This window comes from Sceloporus occidentalis, unplaced genomic scaffold (assembly GCF_023333645.1).
Source record: "Sceloporus occidentalis isolate IW3139 unplaced genomic scaffold, rSceOcc1.0.p SCAF_2, whole genome shotgun sequence".
Taxonomy (NCBI): domain Eukaryota; kingdom Metazoa; phylum Chordata; class Lepidosauria; order Squamata; family Phrynosomatidae; genus Sceloporus; species Sceloporus occidentalis.
The window spans coordinates 254517492-254542752 of record NW_028316982.1 but is presented as its reverse complement, the minus strand read 5'-3'; the positions used below and the strand labels follow the sequence as shown (position 1 = coordinate 254542752).

Genomic DNA, 25261 nt, shown 5'->3' with positions numbered 1-25261 from the left:
ATCCAGCATGGTTACTGACTGAGGGATCCAGGGAGTTGCAGTCCAAACAAGTAACCTTTCCATGGACTAGTTCTTTTGAAACAGTCACAGCTTATTTGGATAGTGACTCGATTCAAATAGTCAATAGTCAGCTTTTGTGTTGTCCATAATGCACTGTGATCAAACTGGTACACAAAGGAAATAATCATTATAATACATTAACAATATTGTATTAACTGAAGGACAAAACACCTAAAAGCATATAGGAAGTTTAAACGAACATAACACATACCAATAGGTCAGTTCACACCATATTCAGTATCAAGATTATCAGCACTGGAGTTGTATCAAGCTGTTCATTTTAAGAGGGATAGCAGTAAGATACTGCACCCATCCCAAATTTGGCATGGTAGATTTTCATTTCTTTTATTCTCTTTCACACCAGTCTTTTTCTGCATATTTCAGTGATTCCCTCCCTCCATGTGTGACTTCTTTGCAAAAAAAAATCTGAACTATTTTTTTGCTCCCAAACATTTTTTTTTTTTTTTGGCAGAAAAACACCCTCTCCCAATATTGCAGTATTGTCTCAAAGTGCGTAGGTAATTTTTTCTCAAGAAAATGTGCAAATATTCTTCTCTCTGTTTCTTTTGTGAAGGGGAGGAATATTCAAACTTTCACACACATGCAAAAAGAAACATATGTAACAAAAGCCCGGTACAAATGGGCCTCGACGCACGTCTTGATGACATGCAAGGGTTGCCTCAGGGCGTTGCTTACAGATGTCCCGCAACCCTAGCACGTATTCCGTACATCAAAATGGCAGTGGACTGTAGAGATGGACGCTGCCATTTTGACATGACGGACGCTTAGTGCCTGCACATCACGGCATAATACTGATGTCACGAGTGTGCCATTGGCTCACTGCAGCGTCAATATCGTACTGCAAAAAGTACCCGCTTTTTGTGGGTTCTTTTTGCTCCACGAGGAAGCAAAAAGTGGTCTGTACCGGGCTGAAAGATCCACAAGGTACCATCTAATTAAAAAGATTGTATGTACAGCACTGTGTAAATGTACAGCACTATATAAATAAAGAATAATAATAATAATAACAATAACAACAACAACAACAACAGTAATGGTACTCCAAACCACCCAGTCTCAAATAACACAGTGAAACCGTCCTTCCCATGCTTATTCTAAAGCCAGTCCCACTGACTAAATTCCATAATTAAGAACACCTTTTCCCAACCTGCTACCCTCCAGATGGATTGAATTACAAATCCCATCACCCCCAGTCAGCACAGCTATTATAAAATGTTCTTATGCAACCATACTCTAAAGCAAAATCCACTGAACTCAGGGAGTGTCATTACCAGATGCGCTCTGGAAAGGGTAAAATGATGGCTGCCAAAGATCCATTTCTGCTTTACTGCCAAAGCTTCAGGCTTTAAAAAGAAGTTGTTAAAAAAACAGAGAGGGAGATGTATGAAACACAAGAAAATACTCTCCATGCCAGATTTCCAAGCACACATCTTCCTCTCTAATCATCATGTCCCTAATCATTCTGATTCTCCAATGTTTTCATTCTTATCCCTTTTGCACCTTTTCAACCAAATTGCCAAAGTGAAAGGAAGTTGCTGTTGTGTGCTGTCAAGATGTTTCTGACTGCAAGGCAAACCTTTTCCTGGCAAGATTTGTTTGGAGGAGGTTTGCCAATGTCATCCCTGAGGCTGAGAGCCTGTGACTTGCCCAAGGTCACCCAGTGAGTTTCATGGCTGAGCAGGCAATTGAATCCTGGTCTCCAGAGTCATAATCCAACACTCAAACCACTACACCATGCTGGTTTTCGAAAGGACATTAGTATATGGCATATATTGGTTTATATCCAATTGGACGCTAGCACATGACCACTAGTATAATGGAGGTTCATTTACCATCCCTTCTGTCCCCTCTGCAGCCCTGTGTCACCCAAAAATCTTTTGTGGAGGTCTACACAGACCGACACAGATGTGTAATATATATATATATATATATATATATATATATATATATAATACACATGTAACCTGTATCTCACTTCCTAATATCACAAACTGTTGTTCGGGCTCAGAGACTCCTACATAGTACACATTTTGCTGTTCCATGCCTACAAGTAATTTCTGACTTATGGCAGCCCTAAGATGAACCTTTCACAGAGTTTTCTTGGCAAAATTTGTTCTGAGATGGTTTGCCATTGCCTTTGTCTGAGGCTAAGAGTCACCCTCTAGGTTTCCATGACTGAGCAGGGGGATTTGAACCTTGGTCTTGCAGAGTCTTAGGTTGCTGCCACATTGCAGAAAAAAAGCAGTTTGACACAAACTTTAACTTCCCTGGTTCAGTGAGATAGAATTCTGGGATTTGTAATTTTGTGAGATATTTAGCCTTCCCTGTCAGAGAGTTCAGGTGCCCCACCAAACTACAAATCCCAGTATTCCATAGCATTGAGTCAGGAAGGTTAAAGTGGTGTCAAACTACTTTATTTATGCAGTGTGGCAGTAGCCCAGGCCTAACACTCAAACTACTACACCATACTGGCTTCCTGACCTAATACAAATAGAAATCATTAAGATTATCTCTACAGTAAAGCCTTAAACTAATGTAACTCAGTTTCATTGAGTCTTTTTGTAAGACTAGAAGCAGCATAAGCTACCAAGTGTCCTCCAGGCTAAAGGCTCAGGAATAATCATTTCAAGAACTGGAGGGCATTTTTATTCGGGGATCAAACCAGGTATTACCATCAACTCAACCATTACTTAATTTTTCTTTGATTACTGTTTCTGTATTCTTGATTAGATAATTAAATACAACTTAAAACTGGTTTTTATTAATACTTGAGTGTGTGTGTCTTAATAACACAAACCTGGGTACTTGAAAGCAAATTGCATGGCCTGTAAAGTGCCACGTTTCTCTGTTTTCCTTGTGTTGGGTCACATTAAACAGGAACAAACCAATCTGTTCCTGTTTAACATGACTCAACAGATGAAAAACTAGTATCTTATGGACTTTAACAATGCAGGGGTCACCATGACATTAGCAAAGTGTTATTATGATCAGCCAGTTGTTATTGGTGAACTGTTCTCTTACAGACATAGATCTCAAATGTATTTTTAAAACAAGCCCTTTACTACATAAAGTTGCACAAACTGCTAAGGGGAAGGACTCTTAAGCTATAGGAGCAGAAAGACTTAAATGTACAACCAATGGTTAGCGTGTACGACTAGAAATGGGTAAACCTGAGTTCCAATGTCCATGTAACAATAAGGTTCACTTGATGATCTTGTGCCAGGCTTTATCTCTCAGCCTATTCTACTTCATAGGGTTGTTGTGAGAATAAAAATGGGGAAAACATGTGTGCCAGACATGGAATGATAACATTGGAAGAGACCACAAGGACCATCCAGTTCAACGCCCTGCCATGCAGGAATACACAATCACTGTTTAAAAATTTCCAAAGAAGGCGACTCCACCACACTCCAAGGCAGAGTATTCCACTGTCAGACAGCTCTTACCATCAGGTAGTTCTTCCTAATGTTTAGCTGGAATCTATTTTCTTAAAGTTTGAATCCATGAAGCATGGGCCTGCTGGCTAGGGATGATAGAATCTGCAGCTCAACACATCTGAGGTGCACCAGTAAGATGGGTAAGGATTTCATAAATGAATACTGACTTCATAAAGATGCTGGTAAATAAATACTCCCAAATATTGTTCTATGCATGGGACTCCAGTCCCAATCTACTTGGAAAGAGTTGTCTAACCACTAAAACATGTTAAAAGCACTGGCATTAGTGCCTAGAGGAAGTAATTTACATCCACATATGATTATATGATTATCTCATACACCTTTAACTGCTTTAAACCTGTGACAATTTTCCGGAGGGTAAACATGTTGCTCTGTTGCAGAGGAAAAAATGAAGTGGTTTGTGGCTTCTTAGACTGTGTCCAGCTACTGGCAAAATTATGCCAGTGAAGAGGAGGGAAAAGGCAGCAGGATCAATGGCGATGAAAGAAATAAGGCAAAATGTTGTTCTTCTTGTTGGTTGAAGATGGCCCTGTCTCAGTGCAGCCTATTTTTTTAAGGTCTGACTTCCCAAGAGATCATTGGGGGCAAATCTACCACACTATAATATGTGTGTGTGTGTGTGTGTGTGTGTGTGTGTGTGTGTGTGTATGTGTGTGTGTGTGTGCTTCCTAGCTACCTTGGGACATTGTGGTTCCCAAAATACATATCAGGTCATTGTCATAAATTTCAGTCATCCTCCATGATAGATTTATATATATAAATCTATCATGGAGGATGACTGAAATTCATGACAATGACCTGATATGTATTTTGGGAACCACAATGCCCCAAGGTAGCTAGGAAGCACCACTGTCAAGGTCATGCTGAGTTATGCTAAACATGACAGATTCCTCTTTCCCAGATTTCCTATGGGAAAGAAATGCAAAATAAGCAGGTAGGAGGAATCTGTCATGTTTAGCATTTTGCATTTCCTATGGTAAAGAAAGATGGGATGCAGTGGCTTAGTGGTTAAGATGCCAATTCTGATGACTGGAAGATCAGAAGGTTGGCAGTTTGAGGCCCAAGTGCTGCATGATGGGGTGAGCTCCTGTCACTAGACTCAGCTTCTGCCAACGTAGCAGTTTGAAAGCAGGCAAATATAAGTAGATAGATAAGTAGCACTTAAGTGGGAAGGTAATAGCATTCGGTGCACTCATGCTGGCCACATGACCACCAGAGCAGTCCTCGGACAACGCTGGCTCTTTGGCTGAGAATCAGAGATGAGCACCACCCCCTACAGTCAGTTATGATTAGACATTTATGTCAAGGGACTACCTTTACCTTTTATGGAAAATAAAACATCAGAAACAAAGGAATACATTTGTCAAAATAGACAAAAGACCAAACTCTATTTTCCTTTGTTGAAGTCCTTGTATTTCCCATGCCTGTCTTATCATCAAAGGATTATTTTACATCGTATTAACGCATTGATATCTTGGTGCTAAAAATCAATACATTTCCAGACCAGTTTGCCCACTTCTTGGATAGATCGTCAAACTTTTTGGGTATACAACACATACCCTGAGGGCACATTTTTGGGCATAAAGTCCCCACCCATCCACCCTAATCATCTTTGCCCACTTTTCCCAGTGCACCCTTGGATACTGTCCGAGTCTTCAGTGGAGTTCTGTCTACTAGATTGGTAAATATACTTCCTCTTAGCCCTTAAACTTCCACTATCCAACTTTCAACATTTTCCTTGTGTGACTCTCGATAATGAATCCATCTTTATATGTTTGTAAGTTTTTTCCCCACATTTTCTAAATTAAAAAAAAAATCTTATTTACTTCAAGGTCCTAGTAAGTTACTCACCTCTCACATGGCTCCTTTTGAGCTAAGTAATTCTCCAACATTCAAAAGGGATGCTGACATTGCTGGCCGGGATGCTATTTCTCCCCCTCTACAAACACACACACACACACACACACACATTTTTGGGGTAGCAACATGAGCAAGAAATACATCATACAAAAGTCTTGACTATCTGCATTGCTTCTTCAAAGTATGGACTTTTCCCCACAATCCCACCATCAGTTGCTTTGGACTTTATCGCACAGGCCCTGGAATGGGCCTGTTGTGTTCTAAAAGGGAACGTGATGAGAACGGGAGGTGGCACATCACGCATCTTATCACGCAGGGAGAACACTGCCGCCCCCTGGGGAACACATCCGGAATGCAATGGGAACGTATGGCGGCAGCGGCAGTGGCAGCATTCTCCCTGTGTGGTAAGATGCATTCTATGCCACCTCCCATTCTCATCACGTCCCTTTTAGAATGCAACAGACCCAATCCAGGGCCTGTGCGATAAAGTCCTTTGTCTTGTGACTTGTCTACATAGATTAAATACTCCTCATTCTATCTGAGTAATCTGAGCTTTTGGCAAGTGGGGTGGTCATAAACTCCACTGAAAAAGGATTCATAGTTTTTTACTGGAGTATCTATGAGTATCCGTGCATTATCAAATGTGTGGCCCTCCATCTGATTTGCATGGCTGTGCATTTACGGCAGAGGGAGGAAAAATAGATGCAAATTTGTACAGGAAAGTAAAGACAATATCTAAGTGAACACAGTGGGCCCTTGGTATCTTCTGGGGTTTGGTCCCAGGACCCCCCTGTGGATACCAAAATCCATGGATGTTCAAGTCCCATTAAATATAATGGATAGTAAAATGGTGTCCCTTAAATGGCAAAATCATGGTTTGCTTTTCAGAATTTATATATTTTTAAAAATATTTTCAAGCTGTGGATGTTTGAATCCGTGGATATGGAGGGCTAACTGTGTGAGAAAATTCGCAGTAATTGGCATATTACACCTACCTGAAGAACCATGCTGCATGTTACATTTCCCCATATGAACATCCTTGGGTAGGGTCCAGCATTTGAAGATGTTCACAGTTAGATTAAATTACAGAATTGTAACTTCGGATAAAAATGTCATTTCCCAACAGGAGGAAATCTCATTGCAATCTGTTTTATGTCTCTTAGGCACTTTACAGAGCGCCCAAAAGGGGCGCTCTGCCAGCACCCGTGCTTGCTGCGTGAGGGAGCCACAGCGGACAAACAGCACAGCTCCCCCGCACAGCAAAAAGAACCTGCAAAAAGCGGGTTCTTCTTGCAGCGCAGTTGTAACACTGCAAGGTGCCAATGGCGTACTTGCGGCGTCACATCTGCACCGCGATGTGTGGGCGCTAAGCATCTGTCATGTCAAAATGGTGGCACCCATGTGTATAGGGCGCCACCATTTTGATGTTCCCAGTACGTACTAGGGGTGAGGCCTGATTGGACACTGTGTCCTCGGCCAACCCCTAGCACGTACTGGGGGCTGAGCCAAGGCCCGTCTGGAACGGGCCTTAGAGAGTTATTGAAACTTAGGAGAAGAAAACCAGCTTCCAAGTTTTACTATTAGGAATATCAAAATCCAGACTTTTTATGAGGACAATTTTGTTAGCATTGCCAAACCAAGGCTTATTTGGAAACTTCACAGTAATTAGAAGACAGTATTTCGCTGAAACAAAAGCAAAGAAAACCAAACTAAAGGGCTCAACAGATTGCCCTGAAGGGGCGTCGCAATGCTGCCTCTTTCCTAGCCGCATCGGAGCTGTGGCAACCGCATGTCATGGCCCCAATCTGGCCCTTCCAGGGTGTGAAAAGGAGCCACAAAAAGCAGTGCTCCTTTGGCACTATGTCATATGGATGCAGCACCAGAGGAGCGCCATGATGCCACATGCCGTGTGGAGTGGTGCGCGATGTCATGGTGCCCTGGGGGTGGAGTCAGAGCATGCATCATTTGTATGCAACCCCTGACTCTGCCCCCAGGCCAGCCTTAATGGCCGGTCTGAAGAAAGCCTACTTGTCCTTAACAAAATGCAATTGTTTGCTCTTAGTTCAATTGGGGGTGGGATGGGGTGTGACTACCTGACACCATATGCCATCTAAGCTCTATCTAGCTATATCTTAAAACATTCCTGGAGCATATTTTGAAGAACAGCCCGCCATATAAGAAATTCCATTCAAATGAAATCATAAAGTCAATTTAACTCAAGTAGCAATTCTTGCACACTGCCAAGCGACTATGAAAAAATTGACTTGGAAAATCACCTACACTGCCACAAAAAGCATTTAAAAATAGCTTCTGCTCCACCACCATCCTCTTTCTGCAGTGTACCGGGAGCCCTAGAGCAACCACCATAATCATTGTCCTCTCCTTCTTTCATGGTTTTCAGGATACAGGAATTCTGAAGCCACTACTGCTTGCCTCTTCCTTTGGCACAAGTTTGCCTTCATCTCTGAAATGCCAGATGCTTGGCTGGTTGGTTATGTTCTTGTGCATGCCAACCATTTGTGTGGGGAAAGGATGTTTCACTTCCCATCTTTGGCAGGAAGAGAACTTAGGCCACCCCTGTCTGAGCCAAATGTAGCCACTTGTCTTGTATTCTGGCCTCTGAATAGTTGGCAGCATCTATATTTTGACAATCCTTGGCAGACACAGCAAACACTGAGGGTTTATAACAAATCCCACATGAGCCACCATACATGGTTTTTACAGGCTGCCTGCAGATTTATGGGGCACAGGCTGTGCAAGTTGGCCCAAATTTCTCCAAAATCGTAAACAAACAATAGCATTGGATTCCAAATATTCTGGGCACTGTAGTTCTGGCATCACCAGTGCTGGAATTAGTCTGGTTACCTCAAACTGTTCTTATATAACAGACCGCCCTGTTTCCTTCAATACTCTTCAAGCACTTATTAAAATAGCCCTAGCTGTAGGCTGAAAACACAGGTTTTTTTGCCTGTTTGTACCACACAAGAGCCCTTGGCTAATATGAAAATGATATTTGTATTTATATCCTTTCTTTCAGTGTGGAACATAATATGGTTTACATATTTAAAAAATGACACCATAAATTAAACTATTAAAATAATTAAAACCAGTTAAAAATATGAACCATTTAAAACAAAGGCTAAAAGTCCAGCATTATACAGTCCCGTTTCCCCCAAAATAAAAAAAAAGATAGAAAGAAGGGTTGCAATCTGACCTCTCTGCAAAGGGAGTTCCAGGGGCTTGGAGCAGCCACAGAGAAGGCCCTCTCCTATGTTTCCACCAGCTGTAGCTGTGAAGGTGGTGGGACACTGAGAAGGGCCTCCCCAGAAGACCTCGAAACACTCGTAGGTTTATGAGAGAATGGTGTCGTTGTGTTCCTTCAAGTCGTTTGTTCAGCGTTGGTTTGCCATTGCCTTCCCCTGATGCTGAGAGATTGTGTGCCCAAGGTCACCTAGTGGGTTCCATGGCTAAGCAGGGAATCAAACCCTAGTCTCCAGAGTTGTACTCCAACACTGGTTGGCTAGCGTATGGGGGAATATGGTCCAAATAATCTAGATCTGGGCCCATATATCCAACCTCTCTATGACAAGTTCCATGTATGATGAGAATGCACACCAAAACATATGTCTCATTGAGAGTAATGCAGTAAAGATAATATACACATTTCAATGTGCTTTCCAATGCATAGTAGCACATAGTCATCCTCTGTTCTTGACCTCAGGGGGTTGGACTGGACGGCCCTTGCAGTCTCTTCCAACTCTATGATTCTATGATTCTTTACTCAGTTTGTGTTTGCTTGCCAGACTACCATCTATCCCCCCCACATCACAGAAAATGCCCGAACATAAGAAAAGCATTAGATAATTGTTCACATCAGCAGATATCAAATATTGCAAATGACTATGCTTTTATGGTTCTATGATTCCATGATTCCTAGCTGCCAGAATTAAGGGGCAAAAGCATGGAGCCACTAATGGTGGTTTGCCCTTAGAGATAATAATTTGTATATCAACTACTATAATAGCATTAGGTATATGATGATATCCTTGTCCCATGCACCCTCCAACAGCCTCCCATAAAGTTTCCATTCCCAGGCTGGAAAGCAGGTATAAATAGGGATGGGAGGTGGGGAGGAAAAAAATGCAACCTGAGTTCAACAGCAGTTGAGTCTTTCTGTAAGTCTGCTTCTATCATAGCTGCTCCAGAAGCATGATAAACCAAAGAAATTCACAGAGGGAGACATTATTCGTTAGTATAAATAATGTTCAGCTGGGCCTAATTCAGCAACTTCTCTTGGCAGGAGGCTTGGAAGAAGACAGGAGTGTGCATTGCTGCCTAGTTTGTTTTATAAAAATCATTTAAACTGTCAGCTTCCAAGGACAAGTAATTATCTAGGGTGGGCAAGAAGCTGAAAATCAAAGGGAACTAAGAAATCTGTCTTTTACAACAATACGCTATTATAGCACTTTGATTTTACTTTAGCTGCTATGGCTCCCTCATATGGAATCTTGGGATCTCTTGGTTGGTGAGATACTTAGAATTCTCTAGGAGACAGGCACTAGAAAAAGGATTCAAATCATGGAGTCCTCCAGATATTGTTGGACTGCAGGTCCAAGAATATTGAGTGGGGAAGAATGCTGAGAGTTGCTGTCCAACAACATTTGGAAGGCCACAGGATTCCCATCCCTGTACTAGAGTTTTGTAATGGAAAACTCTGAAATACCTCTCACTTAAAATACAAATCCCACAGGATGGTGCCATGGCAGCCAAATTAGTATTAAATTGCTATAAATGTGTAAAGGGGATACATTCCTAATAGAAGACAGGGTTTTTTGTTTTTGTTTTTTGGTCAAGGCAGACTATTTATCCATCTGGTCCCATACTGTCTACTCTGACTGTAATTAGCTTTCCAGCCACTTAGGCATTTATCATTTTTTTAACTGGAGATGTTAGGAAATGAATTTGGGACTTTTAAGGCATAGGTTTTTCCAATCCAGTACCTTTCACACAGGCATGCATGGATGCACACATGCAAACAGAGTAACAAAATGTGTGAAATGCAGGAGAGCAGCTAACTTGGGTGTTTTATTGCAGACAGTGGCATAGGATTGGTTTCTGGTTATCACCTGATTTCCAGGAACAGGAAGACTGTGGTTAACAGTATTCTGACTTGTACTGACACAGGTCCTTGCTGCTGTTCTTAAATCGTTGCTAAATCATTCTTAACTCATTGCTGTATCCAGTGTGTGAATGTAACTGTTTTGAAATCATTTTGTAATCATTTATTGATGAATTCTGATATATCAATGATTTAAGAACACTAACAGCCTCATGTGAAAATCTTTTGGAATCGTCTATCTGTTAAGACGATTCCACTACACTTTGGGACGATAAAGGAATGATATAACAATGCTGTGTGAAAATCTTCTCTGTCAACATATGAGTAAGAGCTTTCTAATTATAAATTAGGATGCATTCCTATACACCCCAACCACCAAGAGGACTTGGGACAATTTGCTGCCTGATGCTACAAAGCACTTGGTAACTTCTCCCATTCCACCTACAAAAGGTAGTTAGACTGGCAGTTGAATCTTTCTTGGACACTGGTGATAGATGCCTACCTTGCATCTGAAGCTTAGCTTGGAGGTAGTAGCTCAACACCCGCTTAGCACCTGGCTCTCATCTTCACCCTAGATCCCTGGTGACACAGTGGTTAAATGCCTGTACTGCAGCCACTCGCTTACAAACCATAAGGCTGTGAGTTCAATCCAAGCCAGGGGCTCAGGCTTGATTCAGGCTTGCATGGTTCCAAGGTTGCTAAAATGCAGGGATGTAGCTAGGATTTTAGGAAGGGGGGGTCTAGACTAAGTGCCACCATTATAATGGGGTTTGGGTGCGGTGGCACAGCAGCACACACCATTCATTTTTCTAATGGAAGGGGAGGGGGGTCCGGACCCCAAGAACCCCCCCACCCCAACTTGGCTACGTCCCTGTAAAATGAGTACTCAGTTTGTTGGGGGAATTAGCTTACACATTGTAAACCACTTAAGGAGTGCTTAAGTGCACTGATAAACAGTATAGAAATGTATTTGCTATTGCTGGCTCCCTGCATCTAAGCCAATCTATCTAATCGTAGGGATGATCCTGACTTATCCAGAAGTATGGACTACCACTCTATTTAGGTTGTTTTCAGACACACATGTACAAGATTGCACTGTCAATTCTCCACACTATGAGAAGGAAAACAGAACCAAACCACATTTGGAATAAGTGAATAAGCAACTGACCCAGATAGCTGGAAGGCATATTTTCTTTCAGCAGTGTGGTAATTCTAAACATGTGGACAATCATGTCCCCTAAATATTCTTCCTGGTGCCACAACATGTCTAACTGAACAACTTGAATGGGTTTTCATGAAGCATGCATCAACCAATTCAGGCTAAATATTTGTGCTTTTAAAGTACAGAAGCTAGGAAATGTTGTCAGTTCTTTGACCTTTGCATTCAAATTCCAGTATCTCTCTGAAGGACAGAATGTGTGACTAATAGGAGGAAAATATGCCAGACATTTGCCTAAATTCAAAATTAGCAAATGATACTGCCTTGGCCCCAAACCATCTGGATAACTTTTGCAATCTTACTATGCAGCAATACTTAATGTTTTTCTCACTGAATTCTAATGGGGATTAATATGAAACATCATGTGCATGGTGCAGTTGTTACAATACACTGGTGTTCTTTCAGATTATTTACCTCAAGTAGATTTGTACAAAGTATTCTGCATTATAACTAGATATTTGAAAAATAAACTACTGACATGAATCTGTTGCCTAGTTTACAAACTAAAAACCTACATTTTCAAATTTCAGGCTGTAAACAACAGATCTAGTCATAGTTTCCCAGTAAATATGATGTGAAAAACTGTGGTTTAATATGCTAGGATAAAAGCACTGAAGTGAGGCATGTGAGGAAAGGATGCACCAATAGTTTCAGATGTTGGTTTGTAAGCATTGATTACACTTCACACAATACATAATTAATAATAATAATTTGTTTTATTTATATACCGCTATTCCAAAGATCATAGCGGTGAACATCAAGTAAGCTAATTAGCAAGTAAGCTAATTTGCCCCCAACAGTCTGGGTACTCATTTTAGCGACCTCGAAAGGATGCAAGCCTGAGTCGAGCTTGGGCCCTTTTGCTGGTCTTGAACTTGCAACCTTGTGGTTTCGAGTGAATGGCTGCAGTACAGGCATTTAACCACTGCGCCATGTAGTTTACAAACCATAGAAGTGCTAGTGTGTGTGTTGGGGGGGGGGGGGGAGGCTGATGAACCAGGTTGTCAGAAGGGTAGCTTGCTTCACGCAATGTGTGTTTGTGGATATCTGTACAAGTTTCAAGAAAATGGAGAAATTATAGGAAGAAATTATACTTCATTCCTCCAACATTCCAAATATCAATTTCTTCCCAGAACAGACATCCATTGTATTTGATGCACACTTGGGCAAATGACCACCACTAACATTTTGACAGAAGCTGAAATGCCTAGATGGCAAGTATGAGCAGCACCAACATACATGACAGAAATGGGGATGGATCACTTTAAATAAAACCGCATTGCTTATGAATAGCCTGATTCTGAGGCTTCACACTTGAAGAATTAGGTACACAGGATAACAAGATCATCCAGTACATGTGTCTCAGGTAACAGGTGAGTAATCGCTTCCCTTCCCCCCCTTGCAATATTGGGGGTATCATAGTTGAAATGGAAAATTAATGCTATTAATTTTCCAGGTGGCTAGGCATACACTGGAACGGATAATAAACTCAAAGCCCACTCAGCTTTTGGAAATGAGCAGGCTGCTCATGTTCCAAGCTCATACCAAGTTCCTACCTATCTTCTTCAGCAATCCCTATGCATAAAAAGCTGCCTGCCTACCCACTTCTTAATCCAATGTCATTCCTTTTATAGCTCCCCTTTTTTCACCATGAATCAACCAGGCTCTCGGGAAGTCTTTTATCTAGGCATTGACCAGCACCAGCCCTGCTTAGCTTCACCAAGGTGACTACAATATGTACTTTCAGACCATGCCCTGTGACTACACAGAAGGTTGGGAGGCAGGGACAGTTCAACCACCTGGAAATGGGTCACCATGTTCCTTTTTATAGAGGACACCTCATAATTTGATAAGCTGTTGGAAGTTGGCCTTTTATTTGAAAGGCTTTCCAATCCAAATCTGGTTTACGGATAAAGATCTGTAAGAAGGGAGAATTTAGGAGTTATAAGGTTGCCATCCACAATCAGCTCATTGAGAGCACACTGAGAAAGTAAAACCACAAGTTATCTGTTGCCAGTCCTCCCATGATAGTAAGAGACACTGTATTTCTGTTTAAACTGCAGGAAAGCTTCTTAAATGACTGTGTGGACATAGGCAAATTTTATGCAAATCTGAATTTCCTCATCTTCTGGTGTTACCACTTTCTCCAGAAACAAAGTAGCCATGGTCCAGACCTCTACTACAGCTAGCCTTGAAGACATCTCTTCTCCCCTAAATACATTAAGTGTGTATATGAGAGTATGTGTGTGTATTAAAATAATGGCTAGGTATGGCTCTTGCACATAGCAGATCACTTGCCAATACGGTGGCCCTGCAAGATACTCAGATTTAGTGATTCTAAAGTCTGGCTTCTTTCAGTTAAAGGATTTTGGTTTTCATTCTTTATTGGATAAATGCTTCATTACTCTGATGGAAGAGGAGTGAGATTCTGAGTCTCCTAGGGACTGCAATATCTACTTGACTAGTCCACACTGACTGTACATATACACACTTCACTTTTCTAGAAAACCAGCATTAAGGATAGAAGCCAGCTTCAGGGCTTCTGCTTACAGATTTATCACACCAGCAGAAGTTAATATAGTCACAGTAAAAAAATTATTGCTTCTGTATCTCAGCTTAACCATGCTGCAGTTTCATCATGAGGAACTTGAATTAGGGTAGCTCACTATGCCAACACTTGAGAATACTGGTCTATAGCACAGATGGGCACATTTTAAGAGCCATATTCAGGGTTTAAGACAATTATTCAGCTCTTCAGATCCCCCAATGGGTTGCAGCACTTTACCTAATACAGAGAAACAACCAGAAGTTACTCCCAGTCACCAGAGATACTTTTTTGTTTTTCTAAAATCAAAGACTTCCAAAAACAGTGGTTAGGGCTAAGTTGGATTCACTGGCATCAACTACAGTCAATTTACAGGGTCCCTCCCCCCACATGTTTATCAAATGTGGGGAGTTTGATAGGCTCTAAGAGAGCCAAGGTCTTGCACAGCATATCTCAAACAGCTTCATGTATAATACCTCCAACTGATCTAGAGCAAGACTATATTTTTAACTGTAATTCACTGCTTTCACTTTGTAAATGAAATGATTCTAAAGATGTATTTGATCTACAAAGTTATGCCACTTTCATCATAGTTCTATCCCAATGGGCTGTGGGTATTTGTAGTTAAAGAGAAAGGACTAGAATTATCATGTAAAGAATTCTAAGTACGCCACTGAACTACAAATCCTAGGTTTCGTTAGGATGGAGCAATGAAAATTAAAGAGGTATGAAGCTCTAATAACTGTACAGTAGAAATGCATTGTGAGGCTCAGCTGGGATTTTATGCAAAGCAGATGTGGATAATTCTGATTGGAAGAGAATGATGGCACCAATGATGATTATGGGTATTTATTAATCATTTCTCTGACTCCCAGGGCACCCTAATCAAAGTAAAATAATGTATTTTAAATTATGTATTTTGAATCATTCTTTAAAAACTGATTTAAAACATTTTAATTCCAGTTTTAAAAACCAAACTGTTCATTTGCAACCAGTCCCACAAGTGCCCAACAGCCACAAATATGGGAGTTGCCATCCAACAATACCTTGGGGACCACAAATTCCCTGCCCCTAATGCAAAGGATTGCACCTAGTGTACTTAGCATGTAACTGTTACTGCAAGATCCTCCATGTTAGTAACCTATGTATGCTATGCCGAGCAGAAATCCCCTTGGCATAACAGAGCCGTGAGCATAACCTTCCCCTGTCATCATATGGGTTACCTAACCTATGAAGCAGGCACTGCATGCTTTTAGGAGAGTGGTGGAAGAATTGAATCAAGTAACAGAGCCTCCAGCAGTTATGCAAGGTCATCTGGACTCTGGACGCTGACGCTTGTGTAATGAGAAAGGCTGCCTGAGGTTGGTTGTGAAGCAAGGCACAGACATTTTAACATTGGATACGTGGTGCAAATCACTATCTTTATTATTTGTCAGACATCTAAACCAACAGTTGGCAATCCAGGCAAATTATCTGGATCCCTTTCAGATAGCTCTCCAGGGCCCTGTTTGCACAGGCCAAAAAAATAAAAATAAAAAATCCTTCTACTCCCCCTCCCCCCCCCCCCCTTGGCAAGGAGTCCAGATGTTGCAGGACCTAGTCCCATGTTCTCATACGAACAGTCCAAATATTTGGCCAGTTTAGCAACAAAGTCATATAATTGTTGTTCACTCTGAGGTCAGAATGAGGTGCCCAGCCATTCTATAGACACTGGACACATCATTCTGACCTTGGAGTGAGTGACTCAGCACTGGGGTAGCTGCACTGGGCAGCACAATGGGATGCATTTGCAAACAGTCGCCTGGCATCACAATGGAGGACCCTAGATAATGGGAAAGGTCAAGGGATGTCAGAGCAGCTTCAGGGCTAGAATGTTCTAGGCTGCCCCCAGAGTATTCTGACCCATGCAGACATCACCCACTTGGAGCCTGATCTCTCCATAGAAGACAAAATGAGCAAGCTGAGGGCACTATACTTTTGGACATATCATGAGATGATAGGACTGGTTAGAAAATGCAATAATGCTCAGCAAAGTAGAAAGCAGTATGAAAAGAGGAAGCCTGGTGGATAGATTCAATCAAGGAAGCCACAGCCCTGAGTTTGCAGGGCTGTCTTGGAGGTCTTTCATTCATAGGATCATCATATGTTGAGGCCAGCATGACCATAATTAACATCAAACCAAGATTTGAGGGGGAGCAGTGTTACAGAGAAGCCCCACACTAGAAATGTTGGGAATCTCTGAAATTACATTATCTATGGTATCCAGTGTGACAGTTTTGTATAGTGGTTTGAGCATTGAACTGTCTCTGGAAAACAAGGTTTGAATCGCTGCTCAGCCATGAAACCTACTGGGTGACCCTGGGCAAGCCACGCTCTCTCAGCCTCAGAGCATGCTAATGAAAAACCTCCTCTGAAGAAACTTGTGAAGAAAACCCTGTGATGGGTTTGCCTGAGGGCCGACATAAGTCGGGAACAACTTGAAGGCACACAACATCCACAACAACAACATGGTATCCATAACTGCCCAGGCATATTTGCTACTCTAATATAACTCCCTGTGTTACCTAGCCAGCATGGTCATGCCAGGGAGATTCTGGGAATTACATTCTTAAAGAGGTACTTTTAGAGGCTCTGTGTCCAAAACCTATTTCTAAACCCACTAAGAACTTTCCTGGACTCAGTATATTAGTAAATTAGGGGAAAGGAGAGATGAGTTGGATGTGGAATAGTGGCTACAGTACAAGTGCATATATACAGTGGACATCAAGGATGATGAGGAACAGCAGCAGGGACAGACCTCAGGGGCAGAGCAGGGGACCCAGAGAGCTCCACCAAAGGGGACAGCCGCTGCTAAGCCTCGGAGGAGGTGAGTGGTGGTTGTGGGGGACTCCTTGCTGAGAGGCACTGAACCAGTGGTTTGTGGGCCTGACAAGATGTCTCAGGAGGTGTGCTGTCTCCCAGGGGCAAAGATCCGTGATGTGACAGAGAGGCTGACAAAACTTGTCAAGCCTACTGACCATTATCCCTTTCTTTTGGTTCATGTGGGAACCAATGATACTGCAAGGCATAGCCTTCAGAATATCATAAGGGATTATGAGGCTTTGGGTAGGAAGCTGAAAGAGGTGGATGCACAGGTTGTCATCTCCTCTCTTCTCCCAGTCGAAGGGCATGGTCCAGAAAGGGAGAAGAAAATAGCGGATATAAACAACTGGCTCCGTAGATGGTGCCGCCAAGAACGATTTGGATTCTTCGACCATCGGCTGCGGTTCCATGAGGAGAGACTTCTGGCAAGGGATGGGTTGCATCTCACGCCCGTTGGCAGAAACGTTTTTGCCAATAGTCTCAAAAATTTGATCAGGAGGGCTTTAAACTGAATTATGTGGGGGAGGGAGACAATATTCTGGAAGGCAAAAAGGCTGGAGAAAATAGTCAAACTGTCATAGAGGGAACAAGGCAAACAGTGCAAGGACCCAAAAGCGGGAGCAAAAAAAACTTGCACAGGCAGCAAGTAAAAGGAACAAATGGTCTTAAATGTCTCACACTAATGCACAGAGCATGGGAAATAAGCAAGATGAACTCGAAATCCTAGTGCAACAAAGTAAATATGATATAATTGGCCTCACTGAAACCTGGTGGGATGAGTCTCATAATTGGAATGTAGAAACAGAAGGATATAACCTTTTTAAGAGAAACAGGCCAAACAGGAAAGGAGGAGGAATAGCCCTATATGTGAGGGACATTTACACCAGTGAAGAGATCCAGGACATCAATCCTGGAAGCCAGGTGGAGAGCATCTGGATAAAAATTAAAGGGCAGGGAAACAACAAGGATGTTATGGTGGGAGTCTACTACAGACCCCCAAGTCAGACGGAGGAATTGGATGATGCCTTTCTAGAACAGATGACCACACACTCAGAAAGGAGAGATGTAGTAGTGATGGGTGACTTCAACTACCCTGATATTTGCTGGAAGTCAAACTCAGCCAAATCCTCAAGGTCTAGTAAATTCCTCACTTGCCTCGAAGACAGTTTCATTGTCCAAAAGGTGGAAGATGCAACAAGGAGGTCAGCTAGTCTAGATCTGACCCTAACCAACAAGGATGACTTGGTTAATGAAGTACAAGTGGTGGAAGTGACCATGTTCTCCTGGAGTTTGTTATACAGTGGAAAGGAGAAGCCAGGGATAGTCAGACACGCATTCTAGACTTTAGGAGAGCGGATTTCAGGAAACTTAGAGAAGTATTGGGGGTGATCCCATGGTCAGGAATACTAAAAGAGAAGGGAGTTCAAGATGGATGGGAGTTTCTCAAAAGGGAGATACTGATGGCACAAATTAAAACAGTTCCAATGAGAAAGAAAAATGGGAGATGTCTCAAGAAACCAGGATGGATGACTAAAGAACTTTCAACTGAGCTAAGATTAAAAACAGACATGTATAAGAAATGGGAAAATGGGAAAATCTCCAAAGAGAAATTCAAACAAACAGCGAGCCTGTGTAGAGATAATGTCAGAAAAGCTAAAGTGCAGAATGAACTCAGGCTTGCTAGAGAGTTTGAGAACAACAAAAAGGGCTTTTATGGATATGTCCGCAGCAAAAGGAAGAATGAAACGGCAGGGCCACTGCGTGGAGAAGATGGCAAAATGCTAACAGAAGACAGAGAAAAGGCAGAATTACTCAACACTTTCTTTGCCTCAGTCTTCTCAGAAAAGGAAAAGGGAGCTCAACCTGAGGACAATGGAGCAGAGGACAGAATAGGGGAGTTTCAGCACAAAATAAATAAAGAGATAGTACAGGAATACCTGTTTAACCTAAATGAATTGAAGGCGGGTTACAGACTGCCATTTAGGACGGACTCCATGCGTCCTAGGGTTAGGAAGGGGCATCCTAGAGTTAGGAAGGGTTGCCCCTTCCTAACCGGCCCCGTTCCCAACACGTGCAGAGCACGTCTTAAATGGCAGCGCCCATCCACATGGGAGCTGCCATTTTTACGTCTTGGACGCACAGCGTCCAGACGTGGCACACCGGAAGTGACACCGTGAGGGCGCGCTTCGCCCCTCACGGTGCCACTTCCGCGTTTTGAAAAGGAGCGCCATTTTGGCACTCTTTTTTCGCTGCGGCCAGAAGCCTCGCAGTCTGTCCGCTGGGGCTTCCCTCCACAGCGAATGGCGGCGGCGGCGGCGGCAGACCGCCCGCTTTAGGGCAGTCTGTAACGCACCTAAGTCTCCAGGACCAGATGAACTACATCCAAGAGTATTAAAAGAACTGGCAAATGTAATACAGAGCCATTGGCTATCATATTTGAAAACTCCTGGAGAACAGGAGAAGTCCCAGCAGACTGGAGGAGGGCAAATGTTGTCTCCATCTTCAAAAAGGGGAAAAGAGAGGATCCAAACAATTATTGTCCAGTTAGTCTGACATCAATTCCAGGAAAGATTCTAGAGCAGATCATTAAAAAGAGAGTCTGTGAACATCTAGAAGGTAATTCCATAATCAAAAAAAGTCAACATGGGTTTCAGAGAAAGAAGTCATGCCAGACAAATCTTATCTCATTCTTTGATAAAGTTACCACTTTGTTTGATGAAGGGAATGCTGTGGATATAATATATCTTGATTTCTGTAAGGCCTTTGACAAAGTTCCCCATGATATTCTTGAAAACAAGCTTGTAAAATGTGGGCTAGACAAGGCAACTGTTACGTGGATTTGTAATTGGTTGACTGGATGAACCCAAAGGGTGCTCAACAATGGCACAATTTTAATCCTGGAGAGAAGTGACCAGTGGGGTCCCACAGGGCTCTGTCCTGGGGCCAGTGCTATTCATCATCTTTATCAATGACTTGGAGGAAAAAATTGGGGGAATACTTATCAAATTTGCAGATGACACCAAATTAGGAGGAATAGCTAATACTCCAGAGGGCAGGATCAAAATTCAAAATGACCTGAATAGACTAGAAAGCTGGGACACAGCTAACAAAATGAAATTCAACAGGGAGAAATGTAAGGTACTGCACTTTGGGCGAAAAAATGAAATGCACAGATATAGATTGGGGGACACCTGGCTTAAGGAGACAACATGTGAAAGGGATCTAGGAGTCCAAGTAGACCATAAGTTGAATGAGTCAAAAGTGCGATGCAGCAGCTAACAAGGCCAATGAGATTTTAGGCTGCACCAATAGAAGTATAGTGTCTAGATCAAGGGAAGTAATAGTGCCACTCTATTCTGCTTTGGTCAGGCCCCACCTGGAATACTGTGTCCAGTTCTGGGCGCCACAGTTCAAAAAGGACATTGAGAAACTGGAGCGTGTCCAAAGGAGGGCGACTAAAATGGTGAAGGGTCTAGAAACCAAGCCCTGTGAGGAACGCCTTAGGGAGCTGGGTATGTTTAGCCTGGAGAAAAGAAGGTTAAGAGGTGATATGAGAGCCCTGTTTAAATATTTGAAGGGATGTCATATTGAGGAGGGAGCAAGCTTGTTTTCTGCTGCTCCAGAGAACAGGACCCGGAACAATGGATCCAAGCTGCAGGAAAAGAGATTCCACCTCAACATTAGGAAGAACTTCCTGACAGTAAGGGCTGTTCGACAGTGGAACACACTCCCTCGGAGTGTAGTGGAGTCTCCTTCCTTGGAGGTCTTTAAGCAGAAGCTAGATGGCCATCTATTGGGGATGCTTTGATTGGATTTCCTGCATGGCAGGGGGTTGGACTGGATGGCCCGTGCGGTCTCTTCCAACTCTATGATTCTATGAGTTTGATAGGACTTAAATGCCATGGCTCCATCCTATGGAATCCTAGGATCTGTAGTATAGTGAGAGATTTAGAATTCTCTATTCCACTTCTCTAAACTACAGCATTAAAACCCTCTGGTAGAGAGTTCTAAGTACTACAAAACTACAAACCACATGCTTCCATAAGAGTAAAAGTGGTATCAAAGTGCTATAATTATGTAGTGTATATGTTTGACTTCCCCCAAATTACTTCTCAAGAAGATGTAGGGACAACTAGAAGAAGGTGGTCCACTCTTCATTGTTACAAAAGAGACAGTGGTGCAGATTTACAATCTCAACGAGAAACACTGGAGAGGGAAAAAGTGACTGTTGCTTTAAATAAGTAAAGAAATTAAGGACACTTTAAAACACCAACAGGAATATTAAATTAGTGAACTATTAAGCTTTCTGAGTACAGCAGAGAGCTGGGCTGGGCTGGTCCTTTTTCTGTCCCTCTAGGATTGCATAATGAATACCAAGCTGGGAAACTCCTGAGCCAAGTGCCTATGTTTTTGTTTCCAAGAGCAATAATATGCAAAGCTCCAAAATAGAGGTTATTGTTCTGCCACCCAAAAACATATATTAGTGCTTTACATGAAACTCCTTCTGTCAAAGCAAACCACAGCCCCTATTGTGCAAATGGAAAGGTAAGAGCAGGGGATCAAAATGAAATAACAGCCAATAAAAGTTAAGCAAACACAACACTGATGTTGGCAGATAACTGGATTAACTATAGAAATGAAACAAATTAAGGGGAAATTAATCATGGCACATACACACGAGATCTGCTTTGGTAGCAGACAGATCTGGAAACCAGAAATTCATTTGTAATAGGAACAGTACTAGGAATCCAAAGTGCTACTTAAACTCAATCTATAATTTTTCAATGGGAATGTGGTTGCCATACTCATTGAGGAGAACAGGATGCATCATGCGCAAGTTCAGACTGTGATGCTTCAATAATAATAACAGAACAGAATTCTGCAGAAATAACTTCTGCTCTTATTTGTCAGGAAGGAAAAAAATGACAGGACAACAGGAAAGACTATGGTATTGCTCCTAAGATTCTTAAAATATTAAGGTTTAAAAATGGATGAGAAAATGGAAGACGACTCTCTGAAGTCTACTGATGTCTGAATTTTAGGAAAAAAATTGGCGTGAGAAAATAGGAAGCCTCACGGATCCCTTTGGGGGTATTAAATATGGAGCCAGGAAACACCGGGTATACTTTAGCTAGTAGGTCACATTAAGAAGGATTGATGAGCCAACCATCTTGGAAGCATTAGTCCTACAAAATGGAAGAATGCTGCTGAAATAAATGAATAAACAAGGAGTTTTGATGGACCACTTGCAAAAGACATTTCAGAAATGAGAGCAGTAAATGAAATTACTGTACACCTATGTAGAAGTCAGATTCAACAGCAATCCAAAATAACAAAAAGTATTATGGCTTTTAAAGACTAATAGATTTATTGTGGCACAGTCTTTCATGGACTTTAGTCTACATTATCAGATTCTGGTCCATGACAGTTTATGCAACAATACATTTTGAATCTTTTGATACTTTGCTGCTTTTTCTACAATAGACTGAAAGAGCTACATCTCTGCAGAGATATAAAATTCTGTCACAGGGTTGTCCCCTGCAAAAATTACACAGAACTTTTTTTTCACATGGACAAATTCTGACATAGCCAAGTTGATCACCTGGCTATGTCAGAATTGCTCCATGTGAAAAAAACAGGATCACAGGGTAAGATGAGCTCTGGTCCTGGAGTACTAAAGATAGTACTGACAGTGAAAAATGTTTCTGCATAGCAGTGCTCCAGGCAAGAGCTATGATGTTTGCAAACTGGTTGTCACAACGATAGGCTGATTACATAGTGGGCCTTCCAGTCAATGCTTCACAAACCCAGCAGCCTTTCATCCTACTATGTGGAGACTAGCCATTCGGTATTCTTGAATAACATGCCACAGAGTTAATCTTGTGCAGTGCTTCATCATGTATACGGATTTTTCAACAACACCTGAATCAACTCTAAGTAGTTCTGGGTTGTTGTTGTTGTTTTTCCTTGGCTCTTTTAAAATCAGACATTCACTCTTCTATATCTTTCATCACCCCCACAGTTCCTTTTTCTGAATTATAGGCTTAGTAAATTTGTAAATCATAAATGGGGAAGGACTGTCTCCCAGAGATCTTAAGGAACCTGTGGCTTATGGCTCTATGCCTAAGGGAAACAAAATCTGCAGATAATATTGATAAAAGGGATTGATCAAGATCAGAGGAAAGGGTTTGGATACAAAGGCAGGCATCCTATTAGTAACATGTCTTGTGGAGGTTGATGCGACATCTAGCATTCTATTCTCCCTCTATATCAACAAAAATCCACTCTCAGCTTACTGTAGAAACACTTCTCCAGCCATTCTCTGACTGGTGGAGAGTGAGGGGGTCTGAATAAGTATCTGGTTATATTCATGTAGGTAGATACAAAATGATTATTACATCATCTGCTGAGACCTCTGGAGGATTCCAGCAAACTTTAGCAGATAAAATAATATTTTTGCATCTGCCTATGGGGACACAGCAGATGCTACCATGTGACCTCCTGTAGGCATAGAATAGAAACAGTGAAGGCTACAGGAGTTTTGGAAAGCCAGTGTGGTTGTCATAGACTGTTGGTTCAAATCCCAGCTCAATCACACAAAAATAACTCCACTGGATGACCTTGGGCTAGTCACAGTTTCTCAGCCTCAGAGAAGAAACATGCCAGAAAACCCTATGACAGGTTTTGGGTTGCCGCAAGTAAAAAATGACATGGAGGCACACAATAACAACAAAACAGCAGTTCTACACTTAAGTCTTAGGGTCGGTGAATGGCAAGCTCTAGTGCAGTTCCTCATGCAGACTAAACTTAAGTCTCATTGACTTAATTGGATCAACTCTACCTCATGACTAAATTAAATCTAATTGAATTCAATATGTCTGCTCTAAGAAGGACTAGTCCCATCGATCTGCCTTGTTTGATGAACTCTGTATATTTAAAAGTTAGCACAACCTATTGAACCTACTGAAGTTCCACATTCACAAAAGCATTCAGTGTTTTAACATACAAAGTATGTTGCCTTGCTAATTTATGCAACTCTTTCCTTCCTCAGAATATGACTGTTTATATTCCCCTTCTTCCTCCAAATCCTTACATGTAAAATAATTTCCCTCACAGATCCAGAGAGGCGTAAATATTATGAACACTGCCCTGTGTACTACAGGGAGAGGTAACCTTTCAAATACTGAATGTCAATGAGCCAGAGGGATAAACTCATTAAAAAATCTCTGTTGTTTCAACATAATCTACTATAGTACTACTCTCAAACTATTTCCAGGAACATAATAGATTGCAAAACTACAGCTGATGAATATCTTGGACTCAACGCTACCATATTGTGTTGCTGAAATTGGCAATGACAGAATCCATAAAATTCAGGCTGTCAACAATTCTCACCCTCAGAAATAAGGAAAGCTGATGCACACAAGGCATTTCCCTTCCCTGGAGCTATTTAAAGACCTCTGTGACCTAGGATAAATACAAAATGAGGTAGTTCAATGGTAAATAACTTGGGTGGGAGGTGCATTCAAGAGCCACACTGGCAGCTCTAGATGCACATGAAATCCATACTGCCAAAATCTAAAAAAATACACACACACCTGAGAAGCTTTTGGGAATGTGATTTCACTGATATGTACACACCTTGCTTACAAATAGAATCATGCTTCCATGGTCTTCCAAGGGTGGCATTCCACTTGTAAACTCAGCACACATGAAGCACAGACTGTTTTCAAGGGAAGGTCTTCCCCTCCTCCATCTCACAGCAATTGCTGTGATAGCAAATTTGATAGACAAAAATGACCAGGGGTCCACACACCTCATGGGCCACAGATTACCCCTCAACCCATAGCTCATGTCATTTGATCCTAAGGAGACTATCAACAGGTTGAAAAAGAGTCCAGCTCTTTACATGCTGCTTTTACAAAGCCCACGTAACCTACAAAGAAATCCAGGCGAAGAAGGTTTCCCAAAGAGGCCATCAGTTTCATACTATGGCAAACAGAATGCTTTGACAGAAAGACAATAAATTAATATAATATAATATAACAACATTAATATTAATTATATAAATAAAATAGGTATTTCAATAGATTTTAAAGATATCTTTGAACTCTATA

The 25261-nt window shown here is 41.8% G+C and overlaps 1 protein-coding gene across 3 annotated transcripts in view; it reads right to left on the bottom strand.

The window, feature by feature from the left end:
* PGR (progesterone receptor) overlaps positions 1-25261 on the bottom strand; it is a 106784-nt gene that overhangs the window by 61666 nt on the left and 19857 nt on the right. The window lies entirely within an intron of this gene.